Source organism: Mustelus asterias, chromosome 21 (assembly GCF_964213995.1).
Source record: "Mustelus asterias chromosome 21, sMusAst1.hap1.1, whole genome shotgun sequence".
NCBI classification, from domain to species: Eukaryota; Metazoa; Chordata; class Chondrichthyes; order Carcharhiniformes; family Triakidae; genus Mustelus; species Mustelus asterias.
This window is the reverse complement of record NC_135821.1, coordinates 69586756-69612308: the sequence shown is the minus strand read 5'-3', so window position 1 is coordinate 69612308 and position 25553 is coordinate 69586756. Positions and strand designations below refer to the sequence as shown.

The window sequence follows — 25553 nt, the reverse complement described above, 5'->3', positions numbered from 1 at the left end:
ACCCCTAGCCTCAGTGGAAAAAGCCTGCTTGCATTCACTCTATCTATACCCATCAAAATCTTATACACCTCTATCAAATCTCCCCTCATTCTTCTTCACTCCAGGGAATAAAGTCCCAATCTATTCAATCTCTCTCTGTAACTCAGCTTCTTAAGTCCCTCCAAGGGAAATAGGGATGGGCAATAAATGCTGGCCAGCCAGCGACGCCCATGTCCCACAAGTGGATAATAAAACAAATTCCAGATCCTAACCGCTCGCTGCATACAACAGGTTTTTCCTCATGTCGCTTTTGATAAATGTGCAAATTAAAATTGACATAGAAAATTTTTAATACATTATAATTAATATTCCAATGGAGCCTGCTGGTCCTGCCCCAGGGTCTGTCTATTTTGCTGCAGATGCAAAGTATACATTTCATAGGACAAAATCATACAGCGCAGAAGAGGCCCTTTGGCCCATCGAGTCTGCACCGACACATTAGAAACACCCGAACTCCCACCTAATCCCATCTGCCAACACTTGGCCCATAGCCCTGAATGTTGTGATGTGCTAAGCGTTCATCCAGGTACTTTTTAAAGGATGTGAGGCATCCCGCCTCCACCACCCTCCCAGGCAGCGCATTCCAGACCGCCACCACCTCTCTGGGTAAAAAGGTTTTTCCTCACATCCCCCTTAAACCTCCTGCCCCTTACCTTGAACCTATGTCCCCTTGTGACTGACCCTTTAACTAAGCGGAACAGCTGCTCCTTATCCATTCTGTCCATGTCCCTCATAGTTTTGTACACCTCAATCAGTCTTCTCTGCTGCAATGAAAACAACCCAAGTCTATCCAACCTCTCTTCATAACTTAAATGTTCCATCCCAGGCAGCACCCTGGTGAATCTCCTCTGCACCCCCTCCAGTGCAATCATATTCTTCTGAACTGCACACAGTACTCCAGCTGTGGCCTCACCAAAAGTTCTATCCAACTCCAACATGACTTCCCTGCTTTTGTAATCTATGCCTCGATTGAGAAAGGCAAGTGTCCCATATGCCTTTTTCACCACCCTACTGACATGCCCTTCCACCTTCAGAGATCTGGGGACAAACACGCCAAGGTCCGTTTGTTCCACAGAACTTCCCAGTGTCCTACCATTCATTGAGTACTTTCTTGTCAGATTACTCCTTCCAAAGTGTATCACCTCACACTTTTCAGGGTCAAATTCCATTTTTTTTTTTAAAGGATAAACCAAATTGGTCACTAATACTGGGTGCTTCGGCCTAGGCCCCAGTCTCTGGGATATCCTCTTTACATCTCTCCACTTTTACCTCTCTGACAAAGCTTTTGACTATCTGACTTAACAGCTTGGTTGTGTTGACTCGGGAATTCTTTAAAAATGGTGGGTGGTCTCAAATCCGGGAATCCCAAACCAATTCCTGGATTGTGCAATTTTTGGGACTGCCTTTGAAGGATCTGGATTGAAACTTAAATCTGGCACTTGCAAACTAGCCAGTTCATCTGGGACACGAGTATGTCCCCATTCTCTGAAATTTCCATGGCGTTAGGCCAGGTTTTTAAAGCATCCTAGTTCACGGTTCCTTAAGAGGAGTCGTGAGCCTTCGTCTGCATGAAGGAACCTCAAAAGATGCCCTAATTCCCAGATGGTAATAAGATTAGAAAGGGCACCTGGGTGTCTTTGGTTCAGTATGGACAAGATGGGCCAAATGGCCCCCATCTATGATGTATAATTTCTATGGCTCCACCCGACTTGAGGATGAAAATCCAGGCCAATAACTCTAGGGGGCGACACAGTGGCAGAGTGGTTAGCACTGCTGCCTCACAGCGCCAGGAACCTGGGTTCGATTCTGGCCTTCGGTCGCTGTCTGTGTGGAGTTTGCATGTTCTCCCCGTGGGTTTCCACCGGGTGCTCCGGTTTCCTCTCTCAGTCCAAGTTAGGTGGATTGGCCACGCTAAATTGCCCTTTAGTGTCAGGGGGACTAGCAGGGTAAATACGTAGTGTTACAGGATTATGGCCTGGGGTGGGATTGTTGTCGGTGCAGGCTCGATGGGGCCAAATGGTCTCTTTCTGCACTGTACGGATTCTGTGGATTCTTACATTGCTCAGTTTCATATTTGATTTTATAATCCTCCTGTGAACAGCCTCAGGACGTTTCATGTTAAAGGCTCCGTAAGAATGTAACTTCTTGTTTGACCAGGAACCACGTAATTCAATGTCTCTCCCTATAAACGCTCTCAAAATCCTTTCCGATCCCTCAACTCATTGCGACAGGACAGGAAATCCAACAGTTTATTTTAAGTTACAGAGGGGGTAGGGGCAGGAATAGCAAACTGAGAAACTATGATATTAGTTTTACTAGTTGTAGCACTTTTATTGTAATGATGTCTACACTTCCCGCTGCCTCGGCAAAGCAGCCAGCATAACCAAGGACCCCACGCACCCCGGACATTCTCTCTTCCACCTTCTTCCGTCGGGAAAAAGATACGTGTCTGAGGTCACGTACCAAACGACTTAAAAACAGCTTCTTCCCTGCTGCTGTCAGACATTTGAATGGACCTACCTCGCACTAAGTTGATCTTTCTCTACACTCTAGCTATGACTGTAACACTACATTCTGCACTCTCTCCTTTCCTTCTCGATGAACGGTATGCTTTGTCTGTATAGCGTGCAGGAAATAATACTTTTCACCGTATGTTAATACATGTGACAATAATAAATCAAATCAAATCAAAAAGAATAATGTATTGGTAGTACCAGCCTTCTTAACACTGAATAAAAATGGAAGGAAGTTGCATGCATTTTGGAACAGTGTGTTGTGTTTTCCATGCCATCCAACTACTTGGAATTTTAGTTCCATCCACAGTGACACTGTATATAACAGGATGAAAGAAATCTAGCTCCAGGCCACAGTATTGTGCACAGTTTAGGCCCCCATGCCCATGGGAAGATATTAAAAGGGATCTTCACCGAATTGGTTCCTGGGATGACAAGGGTTGTCCTGGGATGAGAAGCCGAGGCAACGGGGGCCAATTCTCCCTGGAGCTCAGAAGAATGAGAGGTGGTCTCATTCAAACATGCGAGATTCCGAAGGGGGCTATTTCCCCTATCTGGAGAATCCCTTATCTGGGCCGGGGGGAAGTTGGGGCGGTGGTGGGGGGGCAGCCATCCTCTCGAAACGGGGTCCATCATTTTGGGATGAGGAGGAATTTCTTCACTCAAAAGAGATGTCAATCTTGGGAATTCTCCACCCCAGAGAGCCACGGGATGCCCCATCGTTGAATATATCCAAGGCTGGGTTAGATAGATTTTTGGTCTCTCGGGGAATCAAGGGACAAAGTTGGGAAAGTGAAGCTGCTGCAGAAGATCAGCCAAAAATCGTGTCGAATGATGGGGCAGACTCGTTGGGCTGGGTGGTCTGCTTCTGTTCCCAGTTTTTACGCTAAATATAGAAGCTAGAAGCAGGAGTAGGCCATTCAGCCCCTCGAGCCTTCTCCGCCCTTCATTTTGATCATGGCTGATCATCAAATTCAATATCCTGAGCCCCCTCTTCCTCCCCCTCTGATCCCTTTAGCCCCAAGAGCTAGATCTAATTTCTAATTATTACCCATTGGATTGATACTGCAATTGTGGCCATGATAAGTTGCATGTTTAGTGTGGGGATGGGGAGCGATTGTACGGAGCCCACATTGCTAGCCCAAACGTTTGGAAAATTGTGGTCAATGTGCATTCCAGGTGTTCCTGGTCCCACTTGCCAGCAGCCAATGTGGCACCGCGGCCTTTTTTAAAAAAAAGAAGTTTTCTTTTCCCTTTGCCCACGACCCTCGCACCCAGCCACAATTTATTTATTTTTTCAAAAAAGGATGTAGGCGTTACTCCCTGGATAACAGCTTCTCAGTCCTGACTGCAGCGGCCATGGGGATATACTGAGTGCAGGCCAGATGTTGCCCGAGAGGGAAGGTTTCAGAATCAAGTCACTCTTGTGGTCTCCTCACGGAACAGTAAACTTGCACTCACGTCATTGGCTGTGGTAAGTCAACCCACAATCGCCTGGCTTTGTCGATGAAGTTACTGGAAATCATAGAATCATAGAAACCCTACAGTGCAGAAGGAGGCCATTCGGCCCATCGAGTCTGCACCGACCACAATCCCACCCAGGCCCTACCCCCACATATTTACCCACTAATCCCTCTAACCTACGCATCCCAGGACTCTAAGGGGCAATTTTTAACCTGGCCAATCAACCTAACCCGCACATCTTTGGACTGTGGGAGGAAACCGGAGCACCCGGAGGAAACCCACGCAGACACGAGGAGAATGTGCAAACTCCACACAGACAGTGACCCGAGCCGGGAATCGAACCCGGGACCCTGGAGCTGTGAAGCAGCAGTGCTAACCACTGTGCTACCAGCAGAATTGATGAGAAAGATTGTGCATGGGAGATGTCTAAGCCTAGATTGCCTCTTACCCGCAGTTCTGAGGTATAAAACAATAAGGATTTGACTGAGAGCCCAATGCCAAAACATTGAATGTATTCAAGGGGCGGCCAGATATGGGGTGAACGGGATCAAAGGTTATGGGGAGAAAGCAGGATTAGGCTTTTGAGTTGGACGATCAGCCATGATTGTAATGAATGGCGGAGCAGGCTCGAAGGGCCGAATGGCCTCCTCCTGCTCCTATCGTCTATGTTTCTATGAGACACATTCTGCAGCGATATCCCTTTACCACATTTAAGGCTATGCAGCAACTGAATAAAATACATCACCCGCACCCCCCCACCAATAGTTTGAGCGCAGCAGAGGACCGTGACTACTGCAGGTACCACTTTGTGTGTGAAATGTGCATTCATGTCAGTTCCATATCTCGGACACATAGCAACATTCTTGTCTACAGAGAATGTATTTGACACCACTGTTAGGAGCAAGAAGAAATCATTTCAAAAATTATGTCACAGGATGGCAATCTGTCACCTCGCTCCTGCCGTGTGCTGTGACAGCTCAACCTTTCCTCCACATCTCTTCACCCCTCCACTCGCTCAGTTCAGACTCCAGTCTTGGGCGAGTTCCAGTTTCTTCCAGCTGAACACTGGGAAGACTCAAGTCGCCGTCTATCGATCCCTGTCACCGAGTCCATCCCCCCTCTCCAGCCATTGGCCCCAGGCTGAACCAGGACGGGTTTGCATCTGGAACTGACCTTTCAACCCCATGCCCTCTCCGTCACAAAGGCCGCTTGCCCGCTTCCACTCTGTAACATTAGAGTCATAGAACAATACAGCACAGAAACAGGCCCTTCGGCCCAATCGGTCCATGCCGACCATGGTGCCCTCCAAGCTAGTCCCAATTGCCCGCGTTTGGCAGCACAGCCTCCCAGCACCAGGGATCAGAGTTAAAATCCAGCCTCAGGTCACTGTCTGCGTGGAGTTTGCATGTTCTCCCCGCGCCGGCCTCCTCCGGGTGCTCCGGCTTCCTTCCACACTCCAAGGATGTGCGGGTTAGATTGATTGGCCGTGATAAATTGACCCGAGTGTCAGGGGATTAGCAGGGTAAATATGTGGGGCTACGGGAACAGTGCCCGGATGAGACCATGGTCGATGCAGACTCGATGGGTCAAATGGCCTCCTTCTGCACTGTAGGGATTCTATGATTCTGTCCCTCTAATCCTTTCTCATCAATGTATTTATCCAAATTGCCTCGCTTCCCCACTCCAGCCCATGTGCAGCTGAAAGCCTCCTTCTCGCCTCCATCACAAACTTAACTCCTTCAATCATTTCCCCGAAATAAAGAGAGACCTGCACTCTTAAAGGGGCAGTACGCATCCCAAACCGCAACATGCATTATATACATATATGTCATAATCCCCCTAACCTGCACATCTTGAGACAACAAGGCAATTTAGCATGACCAATCCAACTAATCTTCGGACTGTGGGAGGAAACCAGAGCACCCGGAGGAAGCCCACACGGGGAGAGCATACAGACTCCACACAGACTGTGACCCAAATCAGGAATCGAACCAGAGTCCCTGGCACTGTGAGGCAGCAGTGCTAACCACTGTGCCACCGTGCCATCAGAGCTTCCTGCTAAGTTTCTAGGCAGTGCTTTGCAATATGCTGGGTCCTGAAAGGTGCTATATCGTTGTAAATCTCTTCACTCTTTCCATATCGGGAAGAAGTTCTGACCAGCAAAAAAAGGTCATGTGTAAATGTCTAACGCACTCAATGAGCAGGAGTATGGTTTTTACTCTAATGTTGGCCTACATATAAAATAGTCCATATTGAAATCGCTCTGTGAAGAGGACACAAAAACTCCGCAAAGAGGGTACAGAAAGATGACGGGAGTGGGCAAAGGTGCTGCATATGGAATGTAATTTGGAGTTTTGTTTTATATTTATGATAACAAAAAAACATAAAAGCAGACATTATTTAAAGGTGAGAGACAGGGAAAGGTGGCATTCAGAGACTTGGGTGTTCTTGTAAAGAAACATGAAAAGTTAACATGCAGATACAACAATCTAGGAATGCAAAAGGCACGTTAGCCTTTCTTACAAAGTGTAAGGGCAAAGATGGCTTACTGGAATAATGCGGGGCCTCATACAGAGACCCCACATGGAGCACTGTGGACAGTTTTGGTTTCCCTACCTAAGGAAGGGTAGTCTTGCCTAGGAAAGAGTGGGGATACCGGGGATGAAGCGATGGACGGATACCTGGGATGAAGTGATTTGTCCCAACTGGGGAGATTGTGTAGACTGGGCCTATACCCCCTAGGCTAGAGTTTCGGGCATTGAGAGGTAGTCGCATTGGAAACGTGTCGAGCTGCAAAGGGGCTAGACAAAGTAGATGCTGGGAGGATCTTTCCTTGGCTAGAAAATCTAGAACTGGGAGGGCGGGGGTGGGGGCGGTCACAATCCCAGGACAAGAGGTCGGCCATTTAGAATTGAGATGAGAAATCTTGCCACTCAAGGGGTTAGGAATCTCTGGAATTCTGTCCCCCAGAGATCAAGAGATTTTTGCATATCGTGGGAATCAAGGGATATGGGGAGAGTGTGGGAAGGTAACTTGAGGTAGAAGATTGGCCATGACTTTACTGAATGGTACAGCTTGCTCAATGGGCTGAATGGCTTCCTCAGGCTTCAATTTATGTTCATATTAAATATGCTACAGGTATGTAATACATTCAGGTGTGACCCTCAGTGATCATTTCAAATGTTCTTTATATTCAACATGGGTGTCGCTGGCTGGGCCAACATTTATTACCCATCCCTAACTGCCCTTGAACTGAATGGCTCGCTCAGCCGCTTCAGAGGGCAGTTCAACTACACTGGGGTCACACGTAAACCAGACAGGCTTTTATAACAATCAATGGTCCTTTCACGGGCACCATTATTTTATTTATTAGTGTCACAAGTAGGCTTACATTAACACTGCAATGAAGTTACTGTGAAAATCCCCTAGTCGCCACACTCCGGCACCTGTTCGGGTACACGGAGGGAGAATTTAGCACGGCCAATCCACCTAACCAATACGTCTTTAGGACTGTGGGAGGAAACCGGAGCGCCCAAAGGAAACCCACGCAGACACGGGGAGAACATGCAGACTCTGCACAGACAGTGACCCAAGCCGGGAATTGAATCCAGGTCCCTGATGCTGTGAGGCTGCAGCGCTAACCACTGTGCCACCATTCACTGAGACTAGCTTTACATTTCAGAGTTTTATATTAATTGAATTTAGATTCCACTAGCTGGCAAAGTGAGATTTTAACCTGTGTCCTTAGAGCATTAACCTGGGGCTCTGCATAACTCCAGTAAAAATATACCTTCTGAAACAGCAGAGTAAGCCATTCCGCTCATGGGCAATTAGGGATAAACAACAAATCTCATAGAAACTTACAAAATTCTAACAGCGTTAGACAGTGTAGATTCAGAAAGAATGTTCCCGATGGTGAGGGAGTCCAGAACTAGGGAGTCATAGTTTGAAGATAAGGGGTAAACCTTTTAGAACTGAGGTGAGGAGAAATTTCTTCACCCAGAGAATGGTGAATGTGTGGAATTCACTCCCACAGAATGCAATTGAGGACAAAATGTTGTGCGGTTTCAAGAAGCAATTAGATCTAGCTCCTGGGGCTAAAGGGGTCAAGGGATATGGCGGGGGTGGGGGGGGGGAGGAGGCACAATCAGGATATTGAATTTGATGATCAGTCAGGATCAAAACGAATGATGGAACAGGCTCAAAGGGCTGAATGGCCTACTCTTGCTTCTAGTTTCCGTTTCTGAATGCTGACCTTGCCTGCGATGCCCACATCCCATAATAGAATATTTTAAAATTACTACTTCGCTGCAGTCTCTCCCGCCACTTCCACTCCGACAAATGGCTCCCTGACCTTACCCGGGCTGGTCACAACCCCCATCGCAGCAAATGAGAATGGCCTCAGATTCAAACAGTAAGGTCAGCATTTCGGGCGACACGACAGGTCACTGTGACGAAAGCACTTGGGACTTTTTAAAAACGGCAGACATCCTGTTTTGGATTTTTTTTTAAAAACTGGCTTTCCCTTCAGCGACCCAATAAATCAGCCTGCACTTCTCCAGTTAACCCCAGCCGAGAAAAGTCCTGCCAAATCATCTCGAGCGATTCCATTGTCTGACACACTCTTCACACACCCCAGATTTAGAACGGTGAGTTAGTGTTGCATTGTATTTAAACAATGCCAATGCCTCAGTTTATGGAACGTTGGATGCTGATGAATTCGGATTCTTGTATATTCTCAGAAGGGGCAGAATCTGTTTCGCTCTCGACCCCACTTGCTTTTCCACCAACTTTTGCATCTCCTGAAAACCAGGCGAAATAATATTTTCCTGGCGATTGGCTCCACTGCGGGCACGTGGAACGTGAGAAGTGATGTTTATGTTCTTAAGCTAAATGTTAGTAGAAAGTAGGAGTAAATGTTTGTGATTCAAGAGCTCAGATCCTGTTCAGACATTTATCAAACCCGTGCCCAATTATTGCAGCCTACCATGCAAAGGATGACAAATGTTGAAAACTGTCCAACATCACTCAGCAGATCCATCTAAATCGAATTGTTTTTGGCCATTTACACAGAGCTCGGCAGCACTAATCTTTCCAGCCCTGTCTGCGTTTGGCTCTCCATCAATCCCTCAAAATCGCGACATCCGTACAACATCCTCTCTTATGGTTCCCTTTATTTTTGCTTATACTATTTGGTTTCGAAATTCAGCCAGGAAACGAGCTCTCCTGGTGTGATAAAACATAGGCACCATTTATGAATCACAGAATCTCTACAGTGCAGAGGAAGGCCAGTCGGCCCATCAAGTTTGCACCGACTTTCCAACAGATTATCCCACCCAGGCCCTATCCCCGTAGCCCCACTCATATCTGGCCTGCTAATCCCCTTAACTACACATCTTGGGACACTAAGGGGCAATTTAGCATGGCCAATCCACCTAACCTGCACATCTTTGGACACAAGGAGCAATTTAGCATGGCCAATCCACCTGACCTGCACATCTCTGGACACTAATTTTACTGCCCCGCCTGCCACGGGAATTGGAGCGGGCGAGGGTCAGACGATGGGAAGGTCCATTGATCTTGGGCGGGATTTTATGGTTTCGGGATGAGCAAGGCCGTAAACTCCCACCCAAAAGAGACAATTTAGCATTGCCAATCCACCTAGCCCACACATCTTTGGACTGTGGGAGGAAACCGGAGCACCCGGAGGAAACCCACGCAGACACGGGGAGAATGTGCAAACTCCACACAGACAGTGACCAGAGGCTGGAATTGAACCCGGATCCCTGGCGCTGTGAGGCAGCAGCGCTAACCACTGAATGGATTATTCAATGGATCTCCACAATTTCATTAATTCTTTTGAACCTGAATTTGTTTGAACATCCTTCAGAGTGACTTAGCGGAGCAGCGTTCTGTAGAGTGACTCACACTGTCTCTGAGCCAGCTCCAAGATGCACTGCAGCAACCAGCCAAGTCTCCTTCAACAACACTGTCCAAACTCACCGACTTTACCGCCTAGAAAAATAAGGGCACATGGGAACATCACCATCTGCAAGTTCCCCTCCAAGTCATTCACCATCCTGTCTTGGAAATATATTTGCCGTTCCTTCACTATTGCTGGATGAAAATCCTGGAACCCCCTCCCTAACAGCACTGTGGATGTACATACACCAGAGGAACTGCAGCGGCTCAAGGAGGCAACACTTTCTCAAGGGCAATAAATGCTGGCTTAATGAATAAACTAAAAGGAAAAAGTATGGCCTTGCAGTGGGATGCAGTCACTGACCGCACAGAAATGTTACCGCTCCGAGTCTGTCATTCACTAAATTGAGTTTGAAGATCTCTGGTACTATTCTACGTAGTTCATCTTGTTATTGCTTTTTAGAAAGAAAATGATATCCACTCCATCCCTGAAGGCACTAACTCTGCACATCCTCCTCTGCTGCAACCACCAATAGTCACCTTTCACACGTAGACAGTTCCTGGTGGGTGTCTAAATGAACAACATTTTCTTAAAATATGGGTGTATACTCCTGGATGTTTTGTAAAGGGACAGTACAGAGTCTCTGCGTGCAAGGCTAGAGAAAAGACTACCGTTACTGGTAATCCTGCTCCTGAAATCGATACGGAACAGCCCTGTTGCTCTGCTCTCATTTACAGAAATCCAGGAAACACAGCGTCCCTTCAAATACTTGAGCTTTCTCCGAGGATTTGAAATTCTGCTTGTGGTTTAACAAGTTACTGGAACTCTCAAAGAGCCATAGAGTCAAGGAACGCAGGAAAGGCCCATCGAGTCTGCGCCGACCATATCTACCACTAAAGTCACGCTAATTCCATTTTCCAGCACTTGTCCCGCATGCCTGAATGTTATGATGTTTCAAGTGCTCATCCAAATATATTTTTTAAAGGTTTTAAGGTTTCCGGCCTCCACTATCTTCCCAGGCAGTGCATTCCAGATTCCCACCACCCTCAGTGAACGTTTTTTTCTCAAATTCCCTCTGAATCTCCTGCCCCTTACCCTAAAACTGTGCCCCCTCGTGATTGGCCCCCTCAACCAAGGGGAACGACTGCTTCCTATTCACCCTGTCCATACCCCTCAATCTTATCCCCCTCAATCATGTCCCCCATCGGCCTTCCCTGTTAGAAAGAAAACAATCCCAGCCTATCTAGCCTCTCTTCATAGCTCAAATGCTCCATCCCAGGCAATATCCTAGTGAACCTCCTCAGTACCCCCTGTGGTGCTATCACACCCTTCCTATAGTGAGGTGACCAGAACTGCACACACCACTCCAGCTGTGGCCTCATCAACGCTCAAAAATCAAAATCCAATACCAGTGTCTTGTGCTTAAACAAAGGAGACTACAATGGGATGAGGGAGGTGTTGGCTAAGGTAGACTGGGAGCAAAAACTTTGTTGTGGGACAATTGAGGAACAGTGGAGGACTTTCAAAGCGATTTTTCATAGTGCTCAGCAAACTTATATACCAGTGATAAGGAAGGACTGTAGAAGAAAGGATAATCAGCCATGGATATCTAAGGAAATAAAAGAGGGTATCAAATTGAAAGAAAATGCATACAAAGTGGCAAAGATTCATGGGAAACTAGAGGATTGGGAAATCTTTAAAGGTCAACAGAAAGCCACGAAAAAGCTATAAAGAAAAGTAAGATAGTAAACCAGAATATAAAAACAGATAGCAAAATTCTCCAAATATATAAAAAGAAAAAGAGTGGCTAAGGTAAACATTGGTCCTTTAGAGAATGAGAAGGGGAATTTAATAATGGGAAATGATGAAATGGCTGAGGCATTGAACAGGTATTTTGTGTCGGTCTTCACAGTGGAAGATACAAATAACTTCCCAAAAATTGATGGCAAGGCGGCTATGGCAGGTGAGGACATAAAAAAACAATTATTATCACTAAAGAAGCAGTGTAGGTAAGTTAATGGGGCTAAAGGTAGACAAGTCTCCTGGTCCTGATGGAATGCATCCCAGGGTACTAAAAGAGATGGTGGGGGAAATAGCAAATGCACTCGTGGTAATTTACCAAAATTCGCTGGACTCTGGGGTGGTTCCCGCAGATTGGAAAACAGCAAATGTGACGCCACTGTTTTAAAAAAGGAGGTAGACAAAAGGGGGGTAACTATAGGCCGGTTAGTTTAACTTCTGTAGTAGGGAAAATGCTTTAATCTATCAGGGGAGAAATAGCAAGACACTGGACAGAAATTGTCCCATTGGGAAGACATAGCATGGGTTCATGAAAGGCAGGTCATGTTTAACTAATTTAGCGGAATTCTTTGAGGACATTACGAGTGCGGTGGACAATGGGGAACCGGTGGATGTGGCATGTCTGGATTTCCAGAAGGCATTCAACAAGGTGCTGCACCAAAGACTGCTGCATGAGATAAAGGTGCACGGTGTTAGGGGTAATGTATTAGAATGGATAAAGGATTGGTTAACTAACAGAAAGCAAAGAGTGGGGGTAAATGGGTATTCTTCTGGTTGGCGTTCAGTGACTAGTGGTGCGCCTCAGGGGTCAGTGTTGGAACTGCAATGGTATACAATTTACATAGATGATTTGGAGTTGGGGACCAAGTGTAGTGTGTCAAAATTTGCAGATGACACTAAGATGAGTGGCAGAGCAAAGTGTGCAGAGGACACTGAACATCTGCAAAGGGATATAGATAGTCTAAGTGAGTGGGCGAGGGTCTGGCAGATGGAGTACAATGTTGGTAAATGTGAGGTCATCACCCGGAAGAAACCCAGGCAGACACGGGGAGAACGTGCAAACTCCGCACAGACAGTGACCCAAGCTGGGAATCCCTGGCGCTGTGGGCAGCAGTGCTAACCACTTGTGCCAATCTCTAAGGCAGTGCCGTGAGCAATTTGGAAGAAAAGTCATGGCGGCATTTAAAGAATTGTGGCCCTTTCTCACTTTCTTTATAAATGGAAATATTCAAAAGATGTCAGGAAGGTGGACAGGGGGAGGTTGGGGGATGGGAGGGGGGGTGGAGGGAGCCAGGGAAAGGCTGTTTGACCGGGTGGGAGGTCATGTGATGAACCCTTGAGGAATACATTCAGAGTTGGCAACTCTGAAATCCAGACACGTCACCATTGCGCAAGGTCTGGGGGATGGGGGGGCTGAAGGGGGCAATCTTACTGATAAACCTTTCAGTCTGAATGTTTTAAAAAGAGGTGAGATTAATGAGGTAAAGAAATGTGTATATGGGCAAAGTCAAAGCATTTCTGGTTTTATAACACGCCCTGAAACCCACAAGAAAACAAAAGGGTGTGTGTGAACAAGGCTGTAACTTACTGAAGTACATTTAGAAATAGGATTCTCACTGTACAGTGTGAATTTTCAGAGGCGCGGTGGCACAGTGGTTAGCACTGCTGCCTCACAGCGCCAGGGATCCGGGTTCGATTCCCAGCTTGGGTCATTGTCTGTGTGGAGTTTGCACATTCTCCCCGTGTCTGCCTGGGTTTCCTCTGGGTGCTCCCATTTCCTTCCACAGTCCAAAGATGTGGTTAGGTGCTAAAATTGCTCCTTCGTGTCAGGGGGACTAGCTAAGGTAAATGCATTGGGGTTATGGGGGATAGGGCCTGGGTGGGATTGTGGTCGGTGCAGACTCGATGGGCCGAAGGGCCTCATTCTGCACTGTCGAATTCTATGATCTAAGCATCTTCAGGAGGAGCAAAGAGGAGCAGTGGGGTTTAGGGACACAATTTCACAGAGTTTGGGATCCCGGAAGTTAAGGCAAGGTTAAAAAACATTCTCTCCTCCCCCACACCTGCCATTGTCAGTGTCGATTAAAACTGGTAACCGCGAGATACGGAGGCTTTGATGAGTCACATTCTGATATATTTTAAGGAGTTGTGACACCAACGTGCACAGACGGGGAGGAAGACTCCCTGTCTCCCAGCACGCTGGATAACATTTATTTTCTTATCTCCTCAGGACAGGCAGTGTTCCACAGAAGGAAGGGTGGTCAGATTGACAAGACCACTTCCTTCTGGACAGTTTGTTTTTCACCTCTACAGCCAATGAAGTACTTTGGAAACGTTGTAACAGGACAGAGTGAAGGGGCAAGACAGGCTGTCAGCCGATGTGATTCTGAAGTTCAATTCCAAACGCACTCAGTACAATCCCTGGAGCCTCGAGTACCAAAACATCGAGTGGGATTATCGCGGCCTCCAGTAGGGGAGGTGGGCTCGCCAATGGCCACTGGCAGGATCTTCTGGTCTCGCTGGTGTGTGTGGCCTGCTTCGCCCACCCGCCGTTGGGGTGGGGTGGGGGCAAGGGTCGCCTTCAGCGGCACAGGAAGATCCCGCCGGTGAGAAGGACCGGAAAATCCCACCCGTAGAATTTGATTCATTCCGTCGTGACCCTGGAGTGTGGGAATGATCGATGGGCATATTCGATGGGATTTGATGAAGAACTTGGCTTATGCCAGCAAGGTGCAAGTGCGGCCTTGTAAAGAATCTGCCTCCAGTCTCCATCTATCTGGTCCAACATTTCAAAAGTACTTAATTGGTTGTAAGCCCATTGAGAGATCTGGCGGTCAGGAAAGGGGCTATATAAATGCAAGTCTGTCTGTACTATATAGCACAGCTGTTAGAAGGTACTCAGTAGTGGCTTAGGGGATTTTCACAGTAGCTTCATTTCAATGTTAATGTAAGCCTACTTGTGACACGAATAAATAAACTTTAAAACTTTTTACAGCTGTTAGAAAATGCTTAGTGGTGATTTAGGGGTTCCCTCATACAACTGGCTGCGTTTCTTCATGAGCATCAGGAATGTAGGAACAGGAGCAGGGCACGGTGGCACAGTGGGTTAGCACTGCTGCCTCACAACGCCAGGGACCCGGGTTCGATTCTGGCCTTGGGTCACTGTCTGTGTGGAGTTTGGACATTCTCCTCGTGTCTGCGTGGGTTTCCTCCGGGTGCTCCGGTTTCCGCCCATAGTCCAAAGATGTGCGGGTTAGGTTGATTGGCCATGCTAAATTGCCCCTTAATGTCAGGGGAATTAGCAGGGTAAATACGTGGGGTTATGGGGATGGGGCCTGGGTGGGATTGTGGTTGGTACAGACTCGATGGGCCGAATGGCCTCCTTCTGCACTGTAGGGATTCTATGATTCAGCCCCTAGTTCTACCATTGAATTAGACCATGATAGCGTCTGTTTCTCAACTCCATCTACCTGCCTTGGTTGTAACCATTATTACATAAGGCTGGTGAGCTGATTCCTCCATTCGGTCCTCCCAGTGAGGAGCGTTGTGCCCAGAGACCATTGGTCAGGATTCTGACCATAATGGATTGGGAGACTATCAGCAGCAAAGCAGCTCCTATTAGCAACTTGTCACAGTTCTCCCGGGATCACACCATTGAACAACCTTCTTCTGCGCACACACACAAGTTATTACACAGAGAGATCCAACCAATCCCCCCCATTCACACTCACCCTCCACACAAACAAACCACCTTCATCACATTTACTCAACCCTGTGTCAGTATTTCTTGCACTTGGTAACGCACAGCGGTGAGCAACAGCAGATACAAAGGGCGGGCCGTACACAAACCACACGTGTGCATGTGCTCTGTATCCTTCCCCGCTAACTCAAACCCTCAGAAAAATTCCACAGCAAACTACAACTTGGCTCCAGTTCTGATTTCAAGTAGCACTGACTCTGTAACACTCCAGAAGCAGCGAGGGCTCCCGCGGCCATGGAAAGCCCATCACTGACATTGCAGAGTCGATCACACCGGGAACTGCGCAATCTCATGTAGTTCACCGCCAATCAGATTACAGCCAGTTTGATATAAACAGTGTGGGTGGCAAAGCCAGCACAGAAACGCCCCAGGGATGCCCCTGACAATGCCAGCTTTGCCCCTGACAATGCCAGCTTTGCCCCTGACAATGCCAGCTTTGCCCCTGACAATGCCAGCTTTGCCCCTGACAATGCCAGCTTTGCCCCTGACAATGCCAGCTTTGCCCCTGACAATGCCAGCTTTGCCCCTGACAATGCCAGCTTTGATAGGATCCATAGAAGATCAGAGAATCCTGACAGTGCAGAAGGAGGCCATTCAGCCCATTAAGTCTGTACCGACCACATCCCACCCAGGCCCTATTCCCATAATCCCATACATTTACTCTGCTGATCCCTCTGACACTAGGGTCAATTCATCATGGCCAATCAACCTAACCCACACATCTTTGGACTGTGGGAGGAAAACCGGGAGCACCCGGAGGAAACCCCCGCAGACACAAGTAGAACGTGCAAACTCCACACAGACAGTGACCTGAGACCGGAATTGAACCCGGGTACCTGGCGCTGTGAGGCAGTGGTGCTAACCACTGTGCCGCCCGTTTGTCAAGCTTTCCTGGTGGCTCGATGTAAACATTCTGCCTGGATGGTGAAGGTGAGTAAGGAATCATTTTGCGGTTTCAAGTCCATTTTATTCAGTTCATTGTGTAGCGTGGGAGAGAGTTGGGCGGGGGGGGGGGGGGGGGGGGGGGCTAGTTGGCCTCAGTTCCGAAGGGCAAGGGATGGCGAAAAACAAATTCTCAACCTCATACTTCCAAACCTAATCCAAAATCTCCCGACACTAGTCCTCGGACACAGGGTTAGAAATGCTCAGCCACTCCAGTGGTTGGATAGCCCAGGGAGACAGGCCAGGTAAACAAAGACTGGCTCCTACAGGCCCCTCTTGACAACGAGCATCAGAGTCTCTGGAGCGGGGCAGAATACCAACTAAAAAAATATACTTCTGTTTCCCCTGCCACCAGGCCCCAATAATTAATTCAAAAATATCTGTCCACAGCAAGCACTGAGGTGGTAAAACCCCAGAACGAATACACCCGCCCATTCCCTGATATCCGAATGATTATGCGGGCAGTAAATTTGATTTGGAAATGGCTTTATCAGAGATGCAGAGTTCACAGCTTCGAAGGGAATGTCATCGCCAGTGACCATTAACCTCCGCCTCTTATAACCGCATACCATTATCATGCACAAGATTACGCAGAATTGCTTTCTGGGTTAGGATAATAGCATCAAGGGGTGTGGAATCTGCCTTCGCATTGTGCAAAACATCACATTGACGGAAGTCATTTTAAAATGACTTGCATTTGTTTTCAGCAAATCGAATACTTCAAGTGTAGTCATCACTCCAACGTAGGAAACGCAACAGCCAATTTTATACACAGCCAATTCCCACAAGCAGCAATGTGATATTGGCACTGTTTGATGAGGGATAAATATTGACCAGGACACTGGGGATAACTCCATCCTCAGAATAGTGCCATGTAGATCTCCCCAGGGGGGTAGACACAGCTGAAAGGTGGCGCAGGCCTGTGAACCTTGTTTTGTTCTGCTCAAGCCCTGGAGTGGGACTTGAACCCAGAATCTTGTGACTCTGAGGCAAGTATGCTTCCAGCTGAGCCACGGCTGACACACATGAGGGTCCTCCACTCCCCCTCCTCCCTCTCCCCGCCATTGACTCAGCAGGTTTACACAGGACTAGTTGAGCTACACAGTCTGTGGAGCCATGGTCTGTGATGTGAGGTGTTCTCACTCATGATAAGGGAAAGGGGGGCGGTGGGGGGGGGCGGGGCCTGACAGTTCCTGCTCCCAAAACCCTCCTGGAAAATGCAGATACCAGGCAAAAAGTCACATGGGCTGCCCACCAACCCGGTGATCAAAGGCAGACAGGTAAAGGCCCTCCAATCCAATCAGCCAGTCCCATGCAACCAAGGCAATTTTTGTCTGACAATAAAGACACTCCCCACCCCACTAAAGACCAGAGGGGCGGCATGGTGGTTAACACTGCGCAAGGAACCCATGCTCAATTCCCGCCTTGGGTCACTGTGTGGAGTTTGCACGTTCTCCCCATGTCTGCGTGGATTTTCTCCGGATGTTCCGATTTCCTCCCACAGTCCGAAAGATGTGCGGGTTAGGTGGATTGGCCGTGCTAAATTGCCCCTTAGTGTCGGGGGATTAACAGGGTAGTGCTTGGGTGGGACTGATTGGTGCAGGCTTGATGGGCTGAATGGCCTCCTTCTGCACTGGAGGGTTTCTACGTGCTGGTTAGGGTGCATTGGCTATGCTAAATTCTCCCTCAGTGTTACCCGAACAGGCTGGAGTGTGGCTACTAGGGGATTTTCACAGTAACTTCATTGCAGTGTTAATGCAAGCCTTACTTGTGACACTAATCAATAAATAAGATGATCTCCTGGGAGGGGGGGGGGGGAGAAAATAAAACAACTAAACCCAGGCCAGTCAGAGGGAATCCGGGAAAATTCCACTGATCCTGGTGATCAAAACTATTGCCAAAATTCCTGCTAGCCGTAAAATCCTTAATGTTAAGTCTGCCCCAACCAGGTAAAAATTCCACATGGAGGAATGCAGTACATTGGTATCCATCGCACAAGTCAATGGCCTGTTCCAAAGGACCATGCTACCCTGGGCAAACTCTCCGACTCACTCTCCTCCTTAAAGATGCTCTTAATGACCCCAACCCTTTAACCAAACTTACACCCACCTGTGCAGATGTCACCTCCTGTGGTTTGCTGTTTTTTAAAAAAATATTATCGATAACGCTCCCTGTTAACTACCTTGGGGTGTTTCGCTATGTTAAAAGGCGCTACAGTAAATGCAAATCATTTCTTTGCTGGTCGCATTGCCAGCTTTTTGAAGACTTGCAACAGGTAAAGAGCCAGCAACAGATGACAACAGGAGCCAGAAAGCTCATAAAACAACCAAATGTCCCATTTAGAGGCCTCGAAGAAAAAGACACCGTGTAGTTACCTTTGGAGCTATTTCAAAATGGAAGCTTAGCTCTTCATCAAAAAAAAATCATTTGACTTGGCCCTGGGAGAAATACTGCAAACATCAGCAAACAAAATGTATTGTCAGCAGAGATCTGAAGTAAAGGTTACCGCTACCAAGTGAACACATCAAAACATTCGGTCTATTCATAATCTATGGCTTGTGCCAAGTTTAGACCTGTGCTGATGTACAACTCCAGATCAACATTACATTTCCTGCAAGGCATCTCATTGAATTATTGAATCCCTACAGTGCAGAAGGAGGCCATTCAGCCCATCGAGCCTGCACTAACTCTCTGATGGAACATCCCACCCACACCCCTGCCCCATCCTCGCAATCCAGCACGTCCATCATAACTGATCCACCTAACCTATACACTGGGGACATTTTAGCATGGCCAATACACCTAGATCCTTGCCCCATAACCCCACATTTACCATTGCTAATCCACCTAACCAACAAATCTTGGGACACTAAGGGAGAATTTAGCATGGCCAATCCACCCAACCTGTACACCTTTGGACTGTGGGAGGAAACCGGAGCACCCGGAGGAAACCCACGCAGACACGGGGAGAATGTGCAAACTCCACACAGACAATCACCCAAGGCCGGAATCGAACCTTGTTCCGTGGCACTGTGAGGCAGCAGTGCTAACCACTGTGCCACCGTGTATATGGTGCCTGTTTAGTTTTTTGTTTCAATTAATTAGGTAGTCAGCTATGTATATTGTCTGGCTGTCTCTGTGTTATGGATCGTTTCACAGAATGTTGTTCTACTGAATGTTCCATCTCTACAGAATGTTGTTGTTGGGCAGCACAGTGGCACAGTAGCGAGCACTGCTGCCTCACAGCGCCGGGGACCCGGGTTCGATTCCCAGCTTGGGTCACTGTCTGTGCAGCATCTGCACCTTCTCCGTGTATCTGAGTGGGTTTCCTCCGGGTGCTCCGGTTTCCTCCCACACTCCAAAGGTGTGCAGGTTAGGTGGATTAGTTATGATGGACATGCTAGGTTGCTGGAATGGGGCAGGGGTGTGGGTGGGATGCTCTTTGGAGGGTCGGTGCAGACTCGATGGGCCAAATAGCCTCCTTCTGATCCGTAGACATTCTTTGGCTCTATACGCAGTGTGGGCCGAACTGTGCCCCCTCTCCTCTCTGATGTGAAACAATCGAAATGGCCCTACCCATCTCCAGAATGAAGTGGTACAGATCTTGGTGATTTGAGGGGGCAATGCCATGCTCTCTGCCCTCACTGATCTTGGGTCCGAGACGCCCCAGAAACAACCCGGCGAGTTTCTGTTCCTTCGCTACCCAGCCAGAGTGGCCGGAAAGGGCATGTTTGTGTAGACTTGGTGCCAGCACGATCAGACTCCACACAGTGATGCCTCCCTACAGTTGAATAGTGCACTGATGCTCCAGGCTCGATAACAAAGAGCAGCCAGTTAGTGAGGTGCTGGATGGCAGCTGGTGGCAGGGGTACGATGGAAGGAAAAGACAAGGCGAGAGGAAGAGTTAAGAGTCTGCTGCCTGTATGCATCCAACCAACTGAGGCAATCAGGAGAATATTGTTGGCAGCCAAAGCAATTAAGAATTTAGCAGTGTTTAGTTCAGAGGTCAGCCTGGGGGGAGGGAGGGGGGGCTGAATCCATTATTTTGCCAATGAGTGCAAGAGACAGGTAAATTATACAAGACAGTGCATGCATCCTGTACTCCTGTTGGAGGGAATCAGATTAACCATCAGTTAACTCCATACATTTAGGACCCATTTCTGCCCTGACAGTCACTGACCACCCATAATTAGTTGTGTGATTCTACACAGTTGGATAAGTTTATGTCAGATGGAAATCATGCTATGCTAAATTTAAAAAAACTGGTTTTCCTTCAGTCCAGTTACCCATGACACATTAAGACCATAAAACATAGGAGCAGAATTAGGCCACTCGGCCCATCGAGTCTGCTCCGCCATTCAATCATGGCTGATATTTTTCTCATCCTCATTCTCCTGCCTTCTCCTCATAACCCCTGATCCTCTTATTAAATCAAGAACTTATCTATCTCTGTCTTAAAGACACTCAATGACCTGCCCTCCACAGCCTTCTGTGGCAAAGAGTTCCACAGATTCACCACTCTCTGGCTGAAGAAATTCCTCCTCATCTCTGTTTTAAAGGATCGTCCCTTTAGCCTGAGGCTGTGCCCTCTGGTTCTAGTTTTTCCTACTAGTGGAAACATCCTCTCCACATCCACTCTATCCAGGCCTCGCAGTATCCTGTAAGTTTCAATAAGATCCCCCCTCATCCTTCTAAACCCCAACGAGTACAGACCAGAGTCCTCAACCGTTCCTCATACGACAAGCTCTCATTCCAGGGATCATTCTTGTAAACCTCCTCTGGACTGTTTCCAAGGGGCACATCCATCCTTAGATATGGGACCCAAAACTGCTCACAATACTCCAAATGGGGTCTGACCAGAGCCTTATACAGCCTCAGAAGTACATCCCTTGGAATCATTAGAACCACAGAAGCCCTGTAGTGCAGGAGGCCATTTGGCCCATCGAGCCTGCACCAACAACAGTCCCACTCAGGTCCTATCCCCGTAACCCCACGTATTTGCCCTGCCAATCTCCCTGACACTAAGGGGCAATTTAGCATGGCCAATCAAACCTGCACATCTTTGGAGTGTGGGAGGAAACTGGAGCACCCGGCGGAAACCCACGCAGACACGGGGAGAACGTGCAGACTCCGCACAGACAGTGACCCGAGGCTGGAATTGAAGCCAGATCCCTGGCGCCGTGAGGCAGTCGTGCTAACCACCGTGCCACGCCAACACCGTGCCACCCTACACATTGGGGAGATTCAGCAGCTACATTACAACACTGAGCCACCCCAACAACACCTTTGTGCCAGCCCTTTGCTGATAACACTCTGTCGCCAGGCAATGGATAGCAGCTCGGTAAACAGAGTGCACAGGTTGGTCACCGGATGCTTCAGAGTAAAAAGATCTCCCTGAGCTTTTTATTATTCCGAGCCAGAAGTAATTCTGATGAAAGTAATCACAGATGAAAGACCTTCATGTTTGAGCTCCCTTTACTGTGACAGCAGCCTTGAGCTAGCTCCTGTCGCAGTCAGTATCAGTATCACAGCGCCTCACTCGCCACCAGACTTCTTTCATTTCTTTATGATCTTGTTTTCTGAAATGTATCTATTTTTGTAGTAATTCGATGCCTGGGTAACAACACAAGGTGGAAGGGGGGCGGTGGGGTGAATGGGGCGGGGGGTAGTGGAACCACACAAGAGTCTATCAAGGTTATTGCAATCCAGTGAGTGATCTGAAACTGCCGGGAAAAGGACATCCCAACAAAAACCGCTCATGCAAGGATATTCCTCAAGCCTCTCACCGGCTTCACGTTAGGACCCAAAATGCTGAGGACATTATTTCCTTTCCTTCCTCCATTTCACATGAATGAAAATCATCTCAGCAGCAGCAGGGGCAGAGACAGGACAGTTTGCAGCTGATTAGAACAAATACACGCACACACCACACGACACACACACACATATATATGATGTCTCATTGCTTAAATGCTCAAAGCAAGGATTTCTACCCCCTTTTATGAAACACAAGAATTATGAAGACTTTCTCTTGTCACAGTTGGTGCAAAGAATTACCTAACAACAAGCGAGTTCCCTCTTGCCTAACCCTCTGCCTCCTCAGTAGCTTGAGAGCGAGGGTATCAAAGCCACTGCATTAACAGCTGCAGAGACACCTGACCATTTACTGCAGGAGCCTTCCCGCAGCTTCTCAGATATGCTCTGCCTCTCTCTGTCCTGTTCTCTTCTCACACTCTCCCTCTCTCTGTCCTGTTCTTACACTCTCCATCTCTCTGTCCTGTTCTTACACTCTCCATCTCTCTGTCCTGTTCTTGGGTGACTGTCTGTGTGGTTTGCACATTCTCCCCGTACCTGTGTGGGTTTCCTCCGGGTGCTCCGGTTTCCTCCCACAGTCCAAAAATGTGCGGGTTAGGTGAATAGGCCATGCTAAATTGCCTCTTAGTGTCAGGGGGACTAGCTGGGGTTATGGGGATAGGGGCTGGGTGGGATTGTTGTTGGTGGAGACTAGATGGGCTGAATGGCCTCCTTCTGCACTGTAGGGATTCTATGATTCTCCTATTCCATTATCTCGCTCCTCCTATCAGTCCTGTTCTCGCTGTCTTCCTCCTGAGCTGCCCCGTGGTCTCTCTCCCTCTATCTTGCTTTCGTGGTACACACATCAGGAAAGGATTGACAGGTTGGATCACTTTCGTCTGGAGAAGAGAAGGTCGAGGACTGCTTCAACCGGGGTGTTTAAAACGTGAAGGGTTTCAATAGATTGGACAGAGATTGTTTCCTCTTGTGGGGAAGATCAGATCAAGAGGCCATCTATACAAGAGTCACCAAGAAATCTACCAGGGAATTCCAGACAAGTATCTTTACCCAAAGAAGGATGCGAATGTGGAACTCTCTCCTCCAGGGGGTGGTTGAAGATACGGTTGATACATACAAGGGGAATTGAGGGAGAAAGGAATGGAGAAGTACAGTGTGAAGAGGGGGTTTTGGAGCACCATGGTGGGGGGCGGGTTAGAGCCCAAAGTGGGAGGTTCCTGCGGGGAGAGGGGGGGTTCCCACAGGGGAGATTTAGGAAGAGGAAATCTGGGAAAAGACACCAGGGGAGAATAAACACCTGTATATACTGGTAGGGCCGAATGGCCTGTTTCTGTGCTGTCTGTCCATGTGATCTCCCTGTCCTGCTCACTCCCTGTCTGTCTCTCTCTCTCCTGCTCACTCTCACTGCCAGTTTCTCTGTCCTGCTCTCTCTCCTTCCCCTCTGTCTCTTCTGCTCGCTCTCTCTTTCCCCTCTGTCTGTCTTGCTCATTCACTCTTTCTCCCTCCTTCCCTTTGCCTGTCCTGTTCTCTCTCTCTCTCTCCTTCCCTTCTCTGTCCTGCTCTCTCTCTCTCCTTCCCTTCTGTCTGTCCTGCTCTCTCTCTCCTTCCCTTCTGTCAGTCCTGCTCTCTCTCTCCTTCCCTTCTGTCTGTCCTGCTCTCTCTCTCCTTCCCTTCTGTCTGCCCTGCTCTCTCTCTCCTTCCCTTCTGTCTGCCCTGCTCTCTCTCTCTCCTTCCCTTCTGTCTGCCCTGCTCTCTCTCTCCTTCCCTTCTGTCTGCCCTGCTCTCTCGCTCCTTCCCTTCTGTCTGCCCTGCTCTCTCTCTCCTTCCCTTCTGTCTGCCCTGCTCTCTCTCTCCTTCCCTTCTGTCTGCCCTGCTCTCTCTCTCCTTCCCTTCTGTCTGCCCTGCTCTCTCTCTCCTTCCCTTCTGTCTGCCCTGCTCTCTCTCTCCTTCCCTTCTGTCTGCCCTGCTCTCTCTCTCCTTCCCTTCTGTCTGCCCTGCTCTCTCTCTCCTTCCCTTCTGTCTGCCCTGCTCTCTCTCCTTCCCTTCTGTCTGCCCTGCTCTCTCTCTCCTTCCCTTCTGTCTGCCCTGTTCTCTCTCCTTCCCTTCTGTCTGTCCTGCTCTCTCTCTCTCTCTCCTTCCCTTCTGTCTGTCCTGCTCTCTCTCTCCTTCCCTTCTGTCTGTCCTGTTCTCTCTCTCTCCTTCCGCTCTGTCTGTCCTGTTCTCTCTCTCTCCTTCCCCTCTGTCTGTCCTGTTCTCTCTCTCTCCTTCCCCTCTGTCTGTCCTGTTCTCTCTCTCTCCTTCCCCTCTGTCTGTCCTGTTCTCTCTCTCTCCTTCCCCTCTGTCTGTCCTGTTCTCTCTCTCTCCTTCCCCTCTGTCTGTCCTGTTCTCTCTCTCTCCTTCCCCTCTGTCTGTCCTGTTCTCTCTCTCTCTCTCCCTCTCCCTCTGTCCTGTTCTCTCTCTCTCCCCTTCCCCTCTGTCCTGTTCTTTTTTCCTCTCTCGCTTTCTCTCTTTCTGTCTTGTTCTCTGCCTTCATCTTGCTGTGTGTGTGTGTCTGTGGATCTTGCTCTTTCTGTCCTCACCTTGCTCTCTTCCCCGATCAATTCTCTCTCTCTCTCTCTCTCTCCATATATCAACGGAAAACCAAGTCGGAAAGCCTTTCCTGCTTGGGAACACACACACACTTACAGTCTCTCTCACACTCACTCAGTCTCCCTCTCAATCCTTCTCTCCCATTTTCTCACACACAATCTCTCTTTCTCTCACACACACACAGGTCCCAACTCCCAGTGAAGTGAAAAGCCACGTTCTCTTACCTTTGGTGCTGTAGATTACAGAGTCCATGGCAGAAGCAGTAAACTCCCTTTAGCTGTGTTCATCCAACTCTCCCTCTGTATCCTCTCCACTGTTACTCCCCCCCTGCTTTGTGCAGGGCTTTTGACCATCACATTCCCTCCCTCCCCGGGAAGAGGAATGTGTGCCCTGACAATGAAAGGTAGGATTTGCCCTGCCAGAGCCGCACAGCCTCCTGAAGCTGATGTCATTTCATGGCCATATATGGAGCAGGAGCTTCCATATATGTACTTTTGCTTTGGAGAAGGCGGTGCCGGAGGGATTCCAGCAAACGGCTGAGACGGGCAGGTCTCAGCAACTCCACTCGGAAGCAATGAAGCTGTTTAAAGAGGGAAGGGGGAGGGGAGTGAAACCACTCAGAGTTCTCACGCCATTGTTTCCCCAACACTTTAAAACCAGTACAGTGCTTTGTAAATTTCTCCCAGACACAGACAGCCCCAGCAAAGGAAAC

At 48.4% G+C, this 25553-nt stretch overlaps 1 protein-coding gene across 3 annotated transcripts in view; it reads right to left on the bottom strand.

The window, feature by feature from the left end:
- luzp1 (leucine zipper protein 1) overlaps positions 1-25261 on the bottom strand; it is a 176723-nt gene extending 151462 nt beyond the window's left edge. The window contains exon 1 of one of the 3 annotated variants that reach the window (XR_013500460.1): positions 25066-25187. The gene's annotated coding sequence lies outside the window, so the exon portion shown is untranslated. Of the gene's footprint in view, positions 1-25065 lie in introns of all 3 variants that reach the window. The other 2 variants (XM_078238171.1, XM_078238166.1) reach the window with 2 other exon arrangements.
- Between the last annotated feature and the right edge of the window lie 292 nt (positions 25262-25553).